The sequence below is a fragment of the Vicugna pacos genome, chromosome 32, assembly GCF_048564905.1.
Source record: "Vicugna pacos chromosome 32, VicPac4, whole genome shotgun sequence".
Classification (NCBI taxonomy): Eukaryota; Metazoa; Chordata; class Mammalia; order Artiodactyla; family Camelidae; genus Vicugna; species Vicugna pacos.
In genome coordinates, this window is record NC_133018.1 from 9,272,026 (window position 1) to 9,289,235 (window position 17,210).

Sequence of the window (17,210 nt, forward strand, 5' to 3'; positions counted from 1 at the left end):
ATAAAGGAGCTGAGCAGCTGAGGGCTGTTCCCCAGAGGAGCCCAAGGGTGCTGCCCTTCCAAAGAGAGACCCTGACCCCCCGCCTTCTTGCCACACTGAGGGGCCAGAGGTGATTGACGCTTCCTTGTGCCACGGATAGAGTGAGCTCATCCTAAGGTTTCTGCCATCCAGGGCAGCCCCGAAAGCAGTGAAAACAGCACATATTCCGGAAGCACTCAACTGCTAAGAAGGAAAAAAGCTAGAGGACGAGGAAGGCGAAGCTATTCTGCTGGCGTCTGTTGGTCTGGAGAGCCATCCTGAGGACAGCTCCCTGGTGGGAAAGAAGGGCGGGGGTGCAGTGAAATCAACCTTCATTCCGGGCAGGCGAAGGCCTCTGGCGGTCTCGTGCGGTGTCTTGGGGCCCCTGGCAACAGCTGCATTCTCTCTTGGAGGCGGTGGGGACAGGAGCATGAGTATATGTCAGTTTAAATGGGATAATTGTAATACGTGAGCAGTATCTGAGCTTCCCCAGTAGACACGACCCGCTCACACAGCACAAGGGCCAGGGCTGACTTTCTCCCGTGGGATGGAGTGGGCGCGGCCATGACCACCACATTCTTCTCCCACACTGATTCACTCAGCCCCCGCCACGCCCACACCTGCAGGTTGGCCCGACAGCCCCCTCCTCAGGTGGAGAAATTCGGGTGCAGATACGCCTGTGTCCCAGTCTCAAGCTCCTGAGTGAGAGAGGCAAAATGGGAACACTGGGGCGTGTGGCCCCAGAGCTCTGGTTCGGACCACCAGGCACCTGTCACTCATCAGTGGAGCGACCACAGTCACCAGCGTCGCTGCAGGTGCTCAGAAGTGCCCGAGCCAACAGGGTTCCCAGTCCCTGTCGTCACAAGGGGGTGGCCTCAGGGTCACATGGACCAAAGGAGCCACGGGGCAGGGAGGCCCAGGACCAGTGCTCAGAGAGGACTCCCGGCATGGGCAGGACCACAAACATCCTCACGATACGAACCCCAAACGTAGCAGCCCGGAGACGGCAGCCCCGCGTCAGCTGCCCCTGGGCTTGGCGCCTGCACGAACGACCCACACGCACGTCATGGGTTGGAGCGAGCTTCACGCACAGAAAGGAGAGGTGACGGGGCGTAACCAGCGTTGGCAGTGTGTGCTGGTCCCCGGTGGCCGGCGGGTCGCTCCCAGAGCAGCGGACCGCACGTTGCCCTGGGGGGACAGGCCGGCTGCCATGGGACCACACACGTGGGCAGGAGGAGGAGCTTCAGTGCAGACGCAGGACGGGGGAAGAAGTTCCCCTGATGAGGAAGAGAGATCTGGGGCCAACGACAGAGGACGGATGCTCCTGTCCCTGTGCACCAAACGCGCCATCCCAGAGGCCGCGGTTCTCGGGATGGCGGCCTCCCCAGCAGCCACAATGGGTGCATTTTGCACAGACCTGGGCCACTGTCATTAGCATGAAAAACCTGGTCAGCCCTCAGGTTCTGAGCACCCAAGGCAGCAACACCCAGGACAATGGGGTCCCCTTCTGCCGGTTCAGGGGCACCGCTCCTGGGCAGCTGGCCCCGCGCAGGGTAAGGTCAGTGTATTTGGCAACATCACCACTGGGAGCCCCAGGAGTCCTGACATCCTTGAGCTGCTCACCCTGAGGACTGTGATGACTAAGAACTAAACGTGTCTGGTGCCCGCCCCCTGGCTCCAACTCTCTTGTGCGGCTGCGAGGGGAGAGGACTGATCCTCAGCCCCGTGTCCTCTCCATTGCGGCCTGTCCCACCACGGGATGGCCACCCGAACAAAGACGGCCACTGCTCTCAGCGAGTGCACACACGTGACAGAGAGAGGGAAGGCTGGAGGTGAGAGGAACATAGAGCCAATCATCGTCATTTTTCTAAATGACACCTGTTCGGTCACCTCGTATCTGCTGGGCTGGAATATCCTGACGACGCAGGATGCTCGAGCCCACACAGGAGACTGCGCTGCCTGCAGTCACATCACTTCTATGGAGAAAACTCTTGTTTTCCATGCAGCGTGACTTCCCATGCCGCCACGGCGCCTCTTTGTCCTGGAGACTGAAATGGCCTTGGAAGAGGGCAGGGAGGCGGCGGCAACCAGGTGAGCTCCAGGACGGGCGGGAGGAGCGGTGGGGACCTTGCCGCCGGCTCCTGGCCCGCGGGTGACAGCGCGTGAAGGCTGACCTGTTCACGGCGCCTTAGGGCGCCTTTAGGGTTGAAGCCAAGGGCTCTGTTTCTCGTGGCCGTTTTTGCATTTCTCTCCTTTTCCTTCCTGCAAGTCCCCAAGGAGGACGAGGAGGATGGCCCCGCAGCACATCGGGCCCTGCTTGCTCACAGCCCCGCCCGCGCCCTCCCGCCCCCGTGTCCGCACCAGGCACCGCTCCCTGAGCAATTCCTGAGGCTTCTCGGAGACACCCCCCTCGAGATCCCCCAGGGACATGTTGGAAAACGTGCTCAGACCTGAGCAGAGGAAGAGGTCCCATCCAGTACCAAGGTGAGCTTGCCTCTCGTTTTGGGGTAGAAACGCTGCTTTCTTGGCTTCTTTTCCTTTTCAGTCAAATGCGTGGGTGAAAAGCTGGCCAGACCCCGGGGACGACATACACCATTGCCGTGGTCTGGGTGGGGACTGTCGCGGGAGTCTCTGCCGACTGAGCCCTGACCCAAGAGGGCGTTTGCAAAGGCCAGCGTGCCCCACAGCCTGGGCAGCGGAGGGCCCTTTGCTGGGCAGCAGGAATCCTCCTTGAGTGAGGGACGTGGGCATCGCCCACCAAGCGGGGCTCGGGGGCCCTCGGCCTGACCTCAGCTTCCCGTCCGGTTTGCTGAAGTCAGCAAGAGACCTGCAGACCTGTGCACACAGGGCCCGTCGGGGTCGGGTCCTCACTGCGATTTCTTTGTAACCGCAGGTGGCGTCAGAAACCAGGGAGAAGTGGGGCGTATTCTGGACCCACTCACTTGCTGAGGGAAAAAGAAATGCTGGCTTTCATGGGCAGAGCGGGCCGGATCCGAGATCCAGCTGGGATGGGCCAGGAGGTGAGTCCGCAGGGACGGGTCAGAAAACCCAGCGGGGCCGGAGACGTCAGGGGTAAGAAGGGGGGGCTCCCAAAGTGCCCCTCCCGCCCCGGCCCCGATCCCGCTGCTCTGCTCATGTCCAGCACAGGTGTGCAGGGCCGTGCTCATCGCCTCTGCTTACAGGGGGGCCTCCTGCCGGGAAGCCGCTAGGACCTGGGTGCTGGCCTAACTGTCGCAATGTCCCCGGGGCCCCAGCAGAGGGGCCGAGCCCAGGAAGAACCTGCAAACGCATCGTCAGATCGCGCCATCGAACTGCTCGCAGCGCCGGGCAACCAGAGGAGGGGCCCTTATGTCTTCCTCATCTTCTCATCTCTAGTCTTGCACTGGCCAGTGGGAGCCACGAGTCAGAGGTGCCTGCTCCTATTTAAATTCACTAAAGGAGATCCAATGACACATGCAGGCCCGCATCACACCGGCCCGCATTTCAGGGACCCAGTCAACAGAGCACGTTTCCGTCCTCCCTGAACGTTCTCTTGGGCAGCAGCGCTGTGTCTGCTCCAGGATCTGATCCTCAGAGCTGCTTAAGCCGCAGCACGTGCAACTCAGCTGCAAGTACAGGCCAAGGCGATCAGAGGCTCGAGCTCGGATGCCCCGGCGGAAGCGGGCAAGTGAGCGCTTGAGCGGGTCCTCTCTCTCACGTAAAGGTCTGTGATTGTGTTCAGTGTCGCGGTGAAGGGCTCTGGTTCCTCGGAGCCTGGGGATGGCTGGAATCCCAGAGCAAAGAGCCGGGTGACACCGCGTGAGCCCCTCCCTCTCCTAATGTGATTGCTCGTGTTCGTGCTTCTAAAGAACGACTTGTGGAGAGCACATGTGACCAGCGAGGATGAAGACTCTCCAGGTGGGGAACACCCCCCGGGTAGGGTCCTAGGGGAGAGGTGCCCGGGGGCAGCAGGGCTACACAGGCTGCTTTCGAGACCGGGGAACAGGGATATGAAATTTCAAAAAAGAAGAAGAAGACGGCGGCGAAATCTGCACGCTGGCCTGGTCTGCGCCCTGCGTATATTACTGCCGTCACAGAGGGACCGTCTGTGTGTGGGCTGCCAGTGTGTTTTTGCTATTTTAGGCTCTCTTTCCTTAACAACTGCCCTCTCCTGCCGGTGCCACTGCCAGAGGCAAGGCTTTGCTTCTGCGTCGTTGGCATCTCTTGGGAAGGAAGCACCAACATTACTGGGCCGGGTGTGGGGGTTGACCTGTGGATGCATCACTTGAACCTGGAGACACAGGTCTCTGTGTGGGATCCAGGTGCCGGGTGACAAGTAGCCCCTTCCCCGCTGCCCCTGTGGGTCTAGGAACAGCTCTTCGGCATCCTTTCCTCATGGCTACTTCTGAATAAGGGCGCTCCCAGGGTTGGGCGAGTTAGAGACGACAACCTCCCAGCTTTGTGCACGTGCTCCCAGGTCCTTCTGGATGGGGAATGGGGTAGGCACATCCGGAGGCACAGTTCTCGCCTCCGATTCTTCCTCAAATCCCAAATCCTTGGACCAGCAACACAGCCTGTACGTGCTTCCGTCTGAGAGAGGCCGCGTCAAGGTGCCCCATGAGCCCCTCAAGGCCGGCAGGGTTCCCAGGCTGGCCTCACACGCTTGCCCTCACCAGACGGAGCAGCCCCAGGACAGAGCCTCCCGGCGGCAGGGCCAGGGCGTCACTGCTCGTCTCAGAACACACTGCTCCAGCCACACGGTGCTGCCTCTGCTCCCCCACACCCCAGTCACGCCCGAGCTGTCACTTTATCGCAGGGAAGCCCAAGTCCCCTCCCCGGTCCTTCCAAGGCTCAGAACACACCCTGGCAGGTACTGGGTGTGCATGTGGCCACGCCTACTGGGGAGTCCCTGCTGCACCATTTGCAGACGAGGGACATCGGGACGAGTTACTTTCCCTCTAAGCTTGGGTTCATCCTCAGAAAATCTGTGTTCTTCCTGTAAACCTGTCAATACGTAAAGCACGTAAGATCACCCCCAGGGACAGGACGGTCACTCGCTACGTGCAGTTGGTTGTCACTCTCTCCCCCAGAGCCCAGCGCGACCACAGGTGGGACCTCCCGGGGTGGGACGGGGCGGCGGAGTGATGCCCTGGAGGAGGCGGCGGCACACCCATCGTTACTCCTTCCGTGGCCCATGTTGGAGAACAGGGATGGATGGGAGTTGACAGGGAGGTAGAAAGGGGGCTTTTATTCAAGAGCGAAAACAGACAGGGAAGCAAGTAGTGAAGGGAGGCGGAGAGACAGAAAGGAATTCATGCACAGTGACTCATGGGGACCGTGGCTGCCCTCTTGGAGGCACGAGATGGCCATTCCTGGCCCCAGTTATGGAAGTGAAGGGCTGAAAAATGGTGTTGGAGATCCGAGACCCACCCCCTCAGTGCAGAGGTGATGCAGGCGAGGCCCTAGGGGGTGAAGACGGAGGTGGGGGCCGAGAAGGTCCAAAGCCCAGGCTTTAACCTGCCAGGAGCAGCGGGACCCTGAGTTCTCACCTCGACCCTGAGCGTCCCGTTTCCTTTCCCAAGGCCATCCCAACCCCGTTCCTGTCACAGTCCGTGCAGAGGGCCACTCGGTGGGTTTTGAACCCTCCAAGAGCGAGAGCGACAAGCTGCGTGTGACTTACTTCTCTGTCTTCTTTCTCTGACTCATAAGCTCCTTTTTCAAAGCACTTCCCCATCTCCCCTCGTCCCTCCTTTTATGATTCTCATCCTAAAGGGCCTGGTCTCACCCAGGCACTTGAAGTCCTGGTACCCTTCCCTCAAATCTGTATGACCTCTCCGCTGGCCCCCTCCCGCACTCTCTTAGCATCGCCCTGGTTCCTGACCCGCTCCCACCCCCACCCCATCGGCAGCACTGACTCCTGTTGAGCAGCCCCGCCTGGTCCCCAGGCAGGAGGCGGCGCTGGGAGCTAGAAAGGTGTGCCCACCCTGCTGGAGGGGCCCCCCAGCTCCCCATGAAGTGTGACTTAGCCCTGTACCCCCACCCCCACCCCCATCAGTGGGTACCGTCCTGCCCTGGGCAGCTCGGGACACGTGCAGAGTCTTCCTTTCCCTCCAGCTGTCAGGAAATTCTCTTGTCCTGGATTCATGAGAAGGGAAGAAGGAAAGGGGATGAGGAAGAACCAGAACAGGAAATGTGAGTGTGGGGAGGGCATGAAGAAGAGCAGAAGGTGCGTAAATGGGTCCATTCCCCCTCGCAGCCCTAAGTTGTTTTTTGTTTTGTTTTTGTTTTTTTGGTGCTTCAGGGAAACCAACACACCAGAGAAGACCATGGAAGTACCCACCATTTCATGCATGTGCACAAAAAGAAAACAAGACATGGAGACAAGAGGATGGTAATAATGCAGGCAGGCAAGTGGAGAATGGCCTGAGTGCATCTCGACAGGGAAGGGGTCCCCGAGCCAGAGGAGCCCCTGAGGCTGCCAGGCTGCATGCTCCGGCAGCTCCTGCATATGGGGGGGGGGTGGGGGCGTCCACAGGGCCTCCACGTGCAGCGTGGCTCTTCCAGGTGCCACTCACACTGTGCTCTCTGTACAGAGCACCTCCGGTGCGGTACGGCATCACCTGCTGAAGGACCCAGCCCAGACCTCCCAACCCGCCAGGGTCAGCAGGCAACTTCCCCAGATAATTACTAGGTGTGGTGAGATGCTGGGAGTGGCCCCATTTCCCCCCCCCCAGCTCAGGCCCCCTGGGAAGAGGGTGAGGAGGACAGAGGCCCCGGGGGAGGCGGAGGGGGTCCCTCTCCTGCAAGCAGGACGGCTCCCCTGGCCCCGAGCGGCCGCCTCCCTGTGGGCACGTGGCCGCCCGGGCGTTAAGTAGGGGACACTGCCGGATCCAAACTCAGCTGGGAGTCCCCAGACCACGGGGGCCCGTCAGCCTCTGTGGAGCCCCGTGGAGGGCCTGGGTGAACTCATGGCAGCATTTCTCAACCTGAGTTTCTATAGGTTTCTCACACCTGTGTAAACACTGAATACAGCGCGTGCAAATAACCCATGAAGGCAGTTCAGAGCAGTGCTTATTGGGGATGAGTTAAAAGGCCATGATTCCAGGTTACGTCTGTCCTTCTTCGTATTCTGATACTAGAATTAAATAACATCCAAAATATCTGGCTTTGTTACACCCTGAAAAGCAGTGTCCTCTGTAAGCTTTTCGTGTTGGGTTGTAGTAAAGCTATAAAATTTATGATTCTCTTGCTGCAGCTTTGGGATATTTTTAAATATAAAGGCCCAGGCACGTTAGGCTCTGGTGTTAGAGAGAGAGGTGGTCATTAAGGGCAAGGGGAACGTGGCAGGGCTCTGGCCATCTGCACCACGCAGGTCTCCTGACGGGTCGTGTGGAGTGTGGGCTGGAGGGACAGGGTCCACACTCCCACCTGTGTCAGCAGACCTGCGGCTCCTCACAGGGCCCGAGGGGGAGGGCCCTGGCCTTTTGGCCCTTGAGTCCCAGAGCCTCCCTCATCCTCTGCATCACTTCCACCCTTCATGGGGCCAGTCACTGGAATGCTGCCCAGCCAAATGCCCGGGTTACCTCGCCCCTGTGGGACCTGCATAGGCACATTGGCAAAGAGCAGCAAACAGGCCCAATTGCCCTGTGGATCTGAGCCCTGGGGACGTCAGGGCCCAAGGTCACTTTCGGGGTCCGAGTCAACCCCCTGGGTCCTGGCACACCCACCCCAGGGAGCCCACCTCCCTGCGTCTCTGTGCCTCCCACTGATTCCAGCACCTGTGTCTGGGTGGAAGGTTCTGGTCTGACACCTTTGACGGTGGTTATCTGAGACCCTAGGGGTCTCAGCCTGAGACTCGGAGGGGATGGAGCTCGCACAGTGTCTGCACACCGGGCCAAGGAAGGGGAGCGGGCGCCCTGCCCCTCCGCTGCCAAGTCACCGATTCAGAGCTGGTTATTTTCTCTCTGAACCGTATATACTCTCAGCCTCATTTTTAGTTGCATGTCCTGCACTCAACGTTGGAGGCTTCCAAGTGGAGGAAAACGGATCTCCTGGGGGTTTTATTTTTAAGACAAATTTCTGGAACACAGGCAAGTGCAGAAAAGCACCTTAAACAGAAGCAGGGCTCCGCGAACCAGGACGGACGCAAGTCTCCGGGTAGCAGTAGTTTTTCCCTCCATAAAAGCCCAGATGCCTCTGAGCAGCGTTTCCCAGCCCCTTTACCCTGGTCCCAGGCGGCCGCAGCGAAAAAAACCCCAGAGGGCTTGGATTCTCCCCACTCACTCAACTAGTTTCCGAGGGCGCAGCCACACTCGTTTTGAGCCAACTGTGTGCAAACCAGCCTGCCTGGAATCTACATGGAGCAACTGAGGTCATTCCTGTAACCTCATTAATCTCTCTCTCTCCTCCTGCAGGAGGCTGCCAGGGGCCCCGAGACGTCCTGTGTATTGAACCGGAGTGTTGGAAGCAGATGTGTTTCTACTGACAAGGAGCCGTGAAGTCCTGCACCTAAGATCTGTGCCCTGTGCAGTGTGCCAAGTAAGTTTCAATTAGAAAGAAATGTGAAAAAAAAACAGGCCAATTTTTACACAAAGTGAACTTCAGGCTCAGGGGGCTTCCTCTGGTTGCCACGAAACATTTAAGACAGAAGTGATGCCAGCCTCCTACTCTCTCTTGCAGAGCACGGAAGCCGAGGGGACACACGCACGCTCCTGGCATCAGACCAGGAGAATATTGAATTCACTCCAGCAACACGAATTAATAAAAGGGGGATTTGGGGCCAAACTGCCCTGAATGTCAATGTCCACATGCAAACCAGAAAGTTATCAGTCTAAATCTGGAGATTTACAAAAAAGAAGGAAACTGAGGTTTCGTGGTGGTTCAGGGGGTTGCTGTGGACAGGATCACTGGCTGCTGGTCTGGGTGCGGCCTGGGAGAGCAGTGGGCATCTGGGAGCGGGAGAGACACTGCCATCGGCTCAGTGGAATGAACGTTTGGTGACAGAGGCTGGGAGGGACAGTCCTGGGGTGGGGTCTCCGGGCTGTGGCTGTGGAGGGGGTCCCTGCAGGAGGACAGGGGACTCTGTCTTGTGCCACCGCAGGGTCTAGGGATGGACGAGGGGTTGGTGGGGCCTGGATTTTGATGGGGCAGGTGAGCCGGGACGGTGCGCCACGGCCCTTTCTCCATGTAGCGAAGCTCCTCAGACAGTGGGTCACATCCATAGTCAGCAGACAGTGGGGCGCGCCAGCTTCACCCACAAAACCTCCAAAACACAGCCCAGCAGGCCGCTGTACTCATTCACCAGCACTAACGGTGCACCCGGGGCTGGTCATCGGGTCCATGCCAATGCGATGGAGAGGTGCCGTGTGGGCAGTGGGCCTGGAGAAGCCGGGGCCCTGAGCCATGCGGGAGCCGAGCCAACCCCCAGTCAGACCAGCAGGAGGCTCAGCTTGCGGTGGCTGCTGTGTGAAGGTTCTGGGCGGGGAGGGACACAGATGCGATGCCCTCGTCCTTCGAGGGACATTCTTTCAAGGACGCTTGACAGCCTTGGGGTCGGGGATTAACACGGACGGTGGAGGCTGGCTTGGGCGTCTGCCCTCCTGTTGGTCAGACACCTCCTGCCCTTGAGGCAGCCATGGAGCTAGAGAATTTAGAGAATGAGGGGAGGGAAGCCCTTGGTTCAGGCGCCCAGGCCACCATCTAGGGGAAGTTCAGGGTCCTCTGTCCCCAGGGAGCCAACTACATTGCTGTCCCGCATCCATCTGTCATCAGCATTGTGACTCCAGCAAAGTCACTTAAAAACCTAGCATTTCAGTGCCATGAGCCCTAAGACGCGGGTCTCAGCACCTGCCCAGTGTATCCCACAGGGCCGACGTGGGGGTGACAGGAGATGAGAGCAGGCTGTAAAAGCATCACGCCCACAGCCGTGCACCCTCCCCTGCCCCGCAGGCAGCCCAGCCCCCTCTGGAGGCGAGACCATGGTTCTTGTTTATTCTTGGATGCTTCATAGTCGGACGCCCCTTGGGTAGCACGTATGGAGCACCAGCCATTCTTCTTCAGGGTCTACCTGAGATTTCGGACATTAGCCTCCATCAGGGAACGGTACCAAGTGGGTCCTGTTAACATTTGTGCATCACACAACAGGGGACGGAGGACAGAGGGGCTTCCAGTGTTCACGTGGCTTCTGATATAATTTGCACCCAGACCGGCAGGTCCAGCTCCCACGCTCTCGGTCACTGTGCTGGGCTCCCTTTCCGTGTTAATGTTTGTCATCTGGATAAAGTCATGTCCCACACAGTCAGTCTGCTGGATATTTTTGAGTATTTCCAGCCCACACCCCACGGCAGCTTCCCTCTTCCCCAGCCCAGCTTTGACCCAGTTGGCAGTTCTGAGGGGGTGGATAAACAGGGAGATGAGTATGACCTGGAAATGAAATGATATTTCCCGAGGTTTTCTCCAAATGGTGTGCCAACAATTCCCTCAACGTTGATTGTGCTTTCCAGGCTCATGGCCATGACCTCAAAAAGAGAAGGACCACGCGGGAATCAGACCCAGGATGCACCAGAGCACCACCTGCAATCAGTATAATCTGCAGCCGCTGGTCCCCAGCGGTGGTTCAGCAGCTTCAGGATGGGCATCTGGCCAAACTACAGGGCACAGCCACAAACGTCACCCCCGCGAACCTCTCCATGAAAGGCGCTGCGGAAACAGTACAAGTAGATTCCAGGGTGTCGCCTGTGGTGCACAGCAGGGCCTGGGTCCGGGTGAGGAAGGACTGGGCGGAAAAGGCGCCCAGTCGGAGCCAGCACAGCCGCTGCCCGCTCTCAGCCAGGCGTCAGTCCGGGCTGCCCGCACGACTGGTCAGGGGTTAGTCATCGGGACCCTGGTGGCCTGCAGACGTCATTCGTTCAGCCACCAAAGCACCAGCCCAGGAGACCCCTTTCCCAGTTGCTGAATTTTAACGGTTCTTCGGGAGTTGTCAGCTAAGGTGAAGCTAAGTCTTTGTGGCTCTGTTACATGGATGCTTGGTTTGAAATGTCTAATGGGCTCTAAGCCAGTTAGGGGAGTTAGCAGATGACTGGCCATCTAGGGTGATGGCTTGAGCACCTGGAAGGCTCCCATAGGCTGAAGATACTGGGGGAGGAGAAACAGAGTGAACACCCCACTCATTCAGAGGGCCTTTGATGGAGGGTGGATTGCATGTGCGTAAATTGGGGTCAGGGATTTAAATGTAGAGGCAGGAGGCTGGGTCACGCATGTACCCTTCTCCTGCCTCAGGCACCTCCTCCAGGGCATCAACGGTCTCCCCGCAGCATCCCTGGAGCAGGCACAGGAGGATGCGGGACAGGGAGTGAGGGGAGCCCTTGGATCAGTGGTCCAGGGCATGATCTAGAGGTGTCAGGTGATCGGGGATCTCTGTCCTGAGCTGGCCAACTACATTCCTGTCTCAGATTCATCACTCACCCGGCTTAGGGCTCTGAGCAAGTCATTGATCCCCTCTGAACTTCAGTGCCCTGCACCACAAAAGGTGGGTCACAGCCCCTCCTCTGCCCACCCCACAGCGCTGATGTGGAGTTCACAGGACGTGATAACAGATACTCCCCTGAGCTGCAAAGCCTTTCACACATAGAGAGGCTGAAATGTAACCTTCCGTCTTTCCTGACTCACACCCATTCCTCTGGAGCCATCACTGCCACTGTCCTTGCTTATTGTTTCTCACTATTAATATTTCAATAATCGGTACACGTATGAAGTACTGATCATTTTCTTCAGGCTTTATCTGTGTTCACGTATTATTAGCCTCATAACAGCCCTAAGTAGACCCTATGAACATTTTCCTATCACAGAACAGGAAACTGAGGACAAGAGGGTCTATATAAATTTCCCAGATAATGTATGTAGCTTCTAGGCAGGGTCTGAACCCAAACTGTCAGGCACCATCTCCCACGCTCTCCATCACTGTGTGGGGCTCCCCTTCTATATTAATATTTGTCATCTGAATAAAGTCATGCCCCACACAGTCTGCTGGGTACTTTGAGTATTTCAGGCACTCGCCGTGAGGCAGCTTCCCTCTCCCCCAGCCCAGCTTTGATCCAGCCGCGTCCCCCGTGGGAGCCAGGAAACAAGGAGAGGAGTGTGACCTGGGAATGAATGGATACTTCCCAGGGGTCTTCTCCAAGCAATAGGTCAATGGTTCTCTGTGTTCATCATGGTCTATGATCACAAAAAGAGAAGGACCCACTTTTACCAAAGACTTCATTCGTTCAGCCACCAAAGCCCCAGCCCAGGAGACCCCTTTCCCAGTTAGTGAATATGAACAGCTCGTCATCTCAGTTTGGTCAGTTGAAGACGGTTATATTCTGTGGGCAACTGTTACGTGGGCCGTTGGTTTGGAATGTTCTGGGTTCTGAGTCGGAGAGTCAAGCAGACTATTGGTCACTCAGGGTGGGCACCTCATGGCAAAGCAGCTGAGGGGCAAGGGAGGGGGAGACGGACATGTGTCTGGATCCCCTCGGTCCAATGAGGGGTCTTCGTTTGGGGGAAAGGCATTGTATTTTGGGGTCAGGGATTGAAACATGGAGCCAGCACTTGGGTCAAGATTCGAGCCATTCTTTTGGGTCAGGCACCTCCTCCAGGTACCCGCTGTCTCCTCGCAGCAACCTTAGAGCAGGAGGATGCGGGAGAGGAGGGAGGAGCTGTTGGTTTGGGTGTCCAGGGCGTGATCTCATGTCCAGGTGTTTGCGAATCACTACCCCCAGGAACTAACTCCACCCCCGCCTCAGGCCCACTGCCCAGCAGTGCTGTGACTCTGGGCAGAGAACCCTCCCTACATTTCAGTGCCCTGAGCCATCAACAAGGGGTCTCAGCCCCTACGCTGTCCACCCCGCAGTGCTGATGGGAGCAGCCCGAAAAATCCCAGATCCTCCCCACTATGGAAAGTTGAATGTGGATGTTCCCAGCCATATGGCTGAGGGGCGTGTTTCTCTTTTCTATTCTGTCAGTTTGCTTCATCTATTTTGAAGCTATCTTGTTCAGTGCAAAATGCTTACAACTGTCACCTCCTCGAAACATGGACCCCTTTGTCACTATAAAATGTCCTTGTCTCTAGAAAAAAATTATCATAAAGTGTATTTGCCATATATAAATAAAGCCAGTCTAATTCCTTTTGCGTTAATAGTTGCTTGGTATGTGTTCATCCATCCTTTGGCTTTTAACCTCTTTGTGTCTTGAATTTAAAGGGTGACTTTTGTAGATGGCATAGAGCTCGATCATAGCTTTTTACACATTCTGCCAATATCTGCCTATTAATTGGCGTTTGCAAACCATATACATTTAAATTAATCACCAGTCAGGTAGCACTGAACTCTGTCCTTTCACCATATGTTTTCTACACGGGCTGCATCTTTTTGTTCTAAGATTCCTCCATCACTGCTTTCTGTTGTTGCTTATTCTCCAGGGCGTCAACTGAATGCCCGTGTCGTGTCTCTGACTACATACTCTGTGTTATAGTCTTAGTGGTTTCCCAGGGAACTGCAACTAACCCCTGAATTTGCAACGCTCTGCTTAGATCAATACCAAAGTCGTTTCAGTGACTTACACCTCTACTCACATTTGGATCTGTTCTGTGTACCCTCCTACATGCTGTTAGTGTCATATAAATGACAATATTATACATTGTGTGCTTAGCAACATAGATTTATTATATTCATGGAGCATCCTCTTTAAACAGACAGAAGAAAATAATGAACTTGAAGGAACTACATCAAAGTCTAAATTCAATATAGCCCCAAATTAACAGGAAAACAGAATTTGTTATAGTCTAGAATCCCATGCAGTGAATCTAACATGCATTTGAAAGACTACATTTAAAGGAAGAACCAGAAACTTTTGAGCCATTAGCACATACAGGCTTTTTGGGTCTTCAGGAGAGTTTCAAGATACAGCAGACAAGACATTGTGTTACCGCAGCACCACGGAGAGTGCAGAATCGACTTTAGGTTTCGAGCTGAGCATGCACACAACTGTCCGCAGGGTAACAATGGAATTTCACAACAGTAGGTACGGAAAGGATTATTCAAGAAAAAGTGTCAGATAACTATCCTTCTTGTAAGCAGAATGGATAATCACTGTGTACACCAAGGATTTAAATACAAAACAATGCAATTATAAATATATTAAGAGAAAGATGAGTGATTTTACAAATTTTTAGTCGCAAGGCCGAACAATGACAGAAACCTGGAAGCAATCAGCAAAAAGACTGACATAACAAACATCATTTTTAAAAATGGACCCCTCATACTTTGCACCCAAATCGCTGCACATCCACCTGTAGGCTCTGTGCCAAGGAGACTTAGTCTTAAATCCAAACACAGCCTCAGCGGCTGTAAGAGAGTTATACTGGCACCAGCAGGGACTTAGTTCAAGTGTGAAGTTGGAAGGACAAACGTTTCTGGAGTTCCAAGTGCACATCATTTGGTAGAGTCACCTGGCAGGTTAATCCGCGGAGGGCTGATGGGTGAGAGAAAGCGGGGCCAAGGGCAGGCAGAGCAGCCCCGCTCCCAGCTCACCTGCCCTCCAGCGCCTCCTGACTCGCCAGGTGAAGTTGGAGGGGGGCTCGGTCCGGCCCCAACCCTGCTGTGTGGGCCGCGCATCCTCCCTCTGAGCCGAGCCCACCCCGGGGCGCTGACTGCTCCCGGGCACAGGGCTGTGTCCCGGGAAGGGCTAATCTCTCTGGGAAGGAGCTCTGCCTCCCTCACCCCACGGAGAGCAGCGCTCAGATGCTGCGGGGCTGGAGGAGCGGGACCTGAGCGCCAGGGCTTCTTAATTCCAGGGGAGGCAGGAAGGCGGGTGAGCTGTGCGGGCTGTGTGTGTGTGTTAGAGAACGACTACGGCCCGTCTCTGTGCTGTGGGGATGCCTAGTAGGTGAGAAGAATCCGGTACACACCTGCCTCGTACTCACGAGCGCTTGACCCACAGTGTCCTGTGAATCTGTGTGGAGAAGAGAATCAGAATCAACAATTTCCTCACATTCCCATGAAGATCTTACCAGGGCCCCTTATCTTTTACTACAGGACACCGCTCTGACAATTTCGGGGCAGTCCCTCCTGTTGGCGTGATTGGAAGATGTGTGTAGTTAGTAAACGGATGCTTTATTTGATGTCATACTTAGAAAAATTTTCGGGTAACTATACAGAGATGCTTGGCATAACCGTGTTCTTTAAGGGCCTCTGCCCATGAGAGTCACCGCCTGCAGGACAGCAATGCTCAGCAGGGCTGGGACTCGTGCTCGAGGCAGAGCGCGTGGTTAAGCATCGCCGGAACATGCTGCGCCCGGAGCCTGGACAGCTGCCAGGGGTACCCGGAGGGCCAAGAGTACCGGGGACGCCCCGAGAGCCAAGGGTACGGGGGACACCCCGAGAGCCAAGAGCGCCGAGGACACCCGGATCTCCGTGGGTGCCTGGAGCGCCACTGGCAGTGAGCTTTGCCCAAGCAGCAAGCCTCTGCACAGCAGTGAGCTCCCTAGTGTTGCTGCCTGTATGTAAATGATGCTGCCTCCCCAGGCAGGAGGCAGAATTGGCTGCTGAGCCAGTAGAGGTCAGGTCTAGGGTTCTCTCCTGCTGACAGAGAAGGAACTGGTCTCTGATTCACGTCCAACCCAACACCCTGTAAGGGTCCCATTTGCCCAGGAGTTCTGGAAACACGGCTTCTTGGGTTTGTGGATGGCTTCACTGACAGGCTGAGCAGGTCTCAGATGCGCTTGACTTTCATGGTGTCATCCTCAGACGTGAAAGTTTGTCATGATACATTTATTGTAACAGGCTTGGTTTTGTTTTTGTGGAGTCTTTGGGGCTTTCTAAGTAGAAGATAATGTTGTTTGCAAACAGGGACCACTTTTACTTCTTTCCAATTTGGATGTCTTTGGGGTTTTTTTGTTATTATTTTTATTAATTTCTGCCTAATTGTCCGGCTAGAATTTCCCCGACTGTGATGAGCGCAAGTGGTGAGAATGGGAGTCCTCACGTTGCTCTTGACCTGAGAGGAAACGTGTTCAGTTTTTCATTACGGAGCGGCAGTTTCGTCGTGGGCTTTTCACGTGCGATCTTCACGACGTGGAGGGCATTCTCCTTAGTTTATTGAGAGTTTTTATCCTGGAAGGGTGGTGACCCGTGTCCAGCGCTTTCTCTGCTTCTGTTGAGAGGATTACATGGTTTTTATCCTTCATTCCATTAATGGTGGTGCGTCCTGTTCATTGATTTTCATCTGCTGAATCATCCTTGCAGCCCAAGGATAAGTCCTACTTGGCTGTAGTGTGTGATGTTTTAAAATGTGCTGTTGAAGTCAGTTTGCTGGAAAATTGCTGTGCTTTTCCATCTATATTCTTCAGAGACGTTGGCTTGTCTTTTTTCTTTTGGTGCCTTTGTCTGGGAATCAGGATAATGCTGACCTGGTCACACGACTTGGGGACTGTTTCCTCTTCAGCTCTTGGGACGAGTTTGAGAAGGGTTAGCATTCATTCCTCTTTAAATGTTTAGTAGAGCTCACCAATGAAGTCAGCTGGTCCTGGGTTTTTCTTTGGTTGGAGCTTTTTCATTTCCGATTCAATACTGTAAATAGTCATGGTGTCTTCAGGCGTCATGACCCGCCCCGGCAGGCTGCATGTCTAAGAGCTGATCCATTTCTTCTGTGTCACCTGGTTAGCACATACCCGTTGACAGTGTTCTCGGAGGGTCCCACTCTCTCTGTGCTGAGCTGGGAGTCGTGGTGAGCTATGGGAAGTACCCAGAAGCTGCTTCAAACCACTGGCTTTATTTTCTGTAGTCCCTGGGTCTCTCGCACATGCTGGGTCCCCTCATCTCTTTGAGGCAGGCGAGATAGAAGCCAGTCCTGCAGGCAGCACTCAGGAAGGCTGGGACTCGGGATATGAGGTCCAGCTCTGTCCCTGATCAGGGACAAGGGTTCGCTGAGGTTTCCTCCTCCTGTTCCAGGGGACAGGCACATGAACGGTGATTGCTTGAGTCTGGGTTTTTGGCCTCAGTCGCTACCAAACTTGAGAAGCTGATGATCTCCATGCTTTCTGAGAACAGGTCCGTGTGCAGATGACAGGCCCACGGGGACAGCAGGAGAGGAAGGGCACAGCCAGAAAGAGAGAGAATACAGAGTTCTTAAGATGTTTTTTTAAAGCTATGGATCATGATGAATAAATGAGGAATAAG

General features: G+C 55.5%; 1 protein-coding gene across 1 annotated transcript in view; it reads right to left on the minus strand.

The window, feature by feature from the left end:
- Positions 1-13,671: 13,671 nt before the first annotated feature.
- LOC107035268 (uncharacterized) overlaps positions 13,672-17,210 on the minus strand; it is a 52,520-nt gene continuing 48,981 nt past the window's right edge. The window contains exon 20 of the mRNA XM_072953366.1: positions 13,672-17,071. The gene's annotated coding sequence lies outside the window, so the exon portion shown is untranslated. The remainder of the gene's footprint in view (positions 17,072-17,210) is intronic.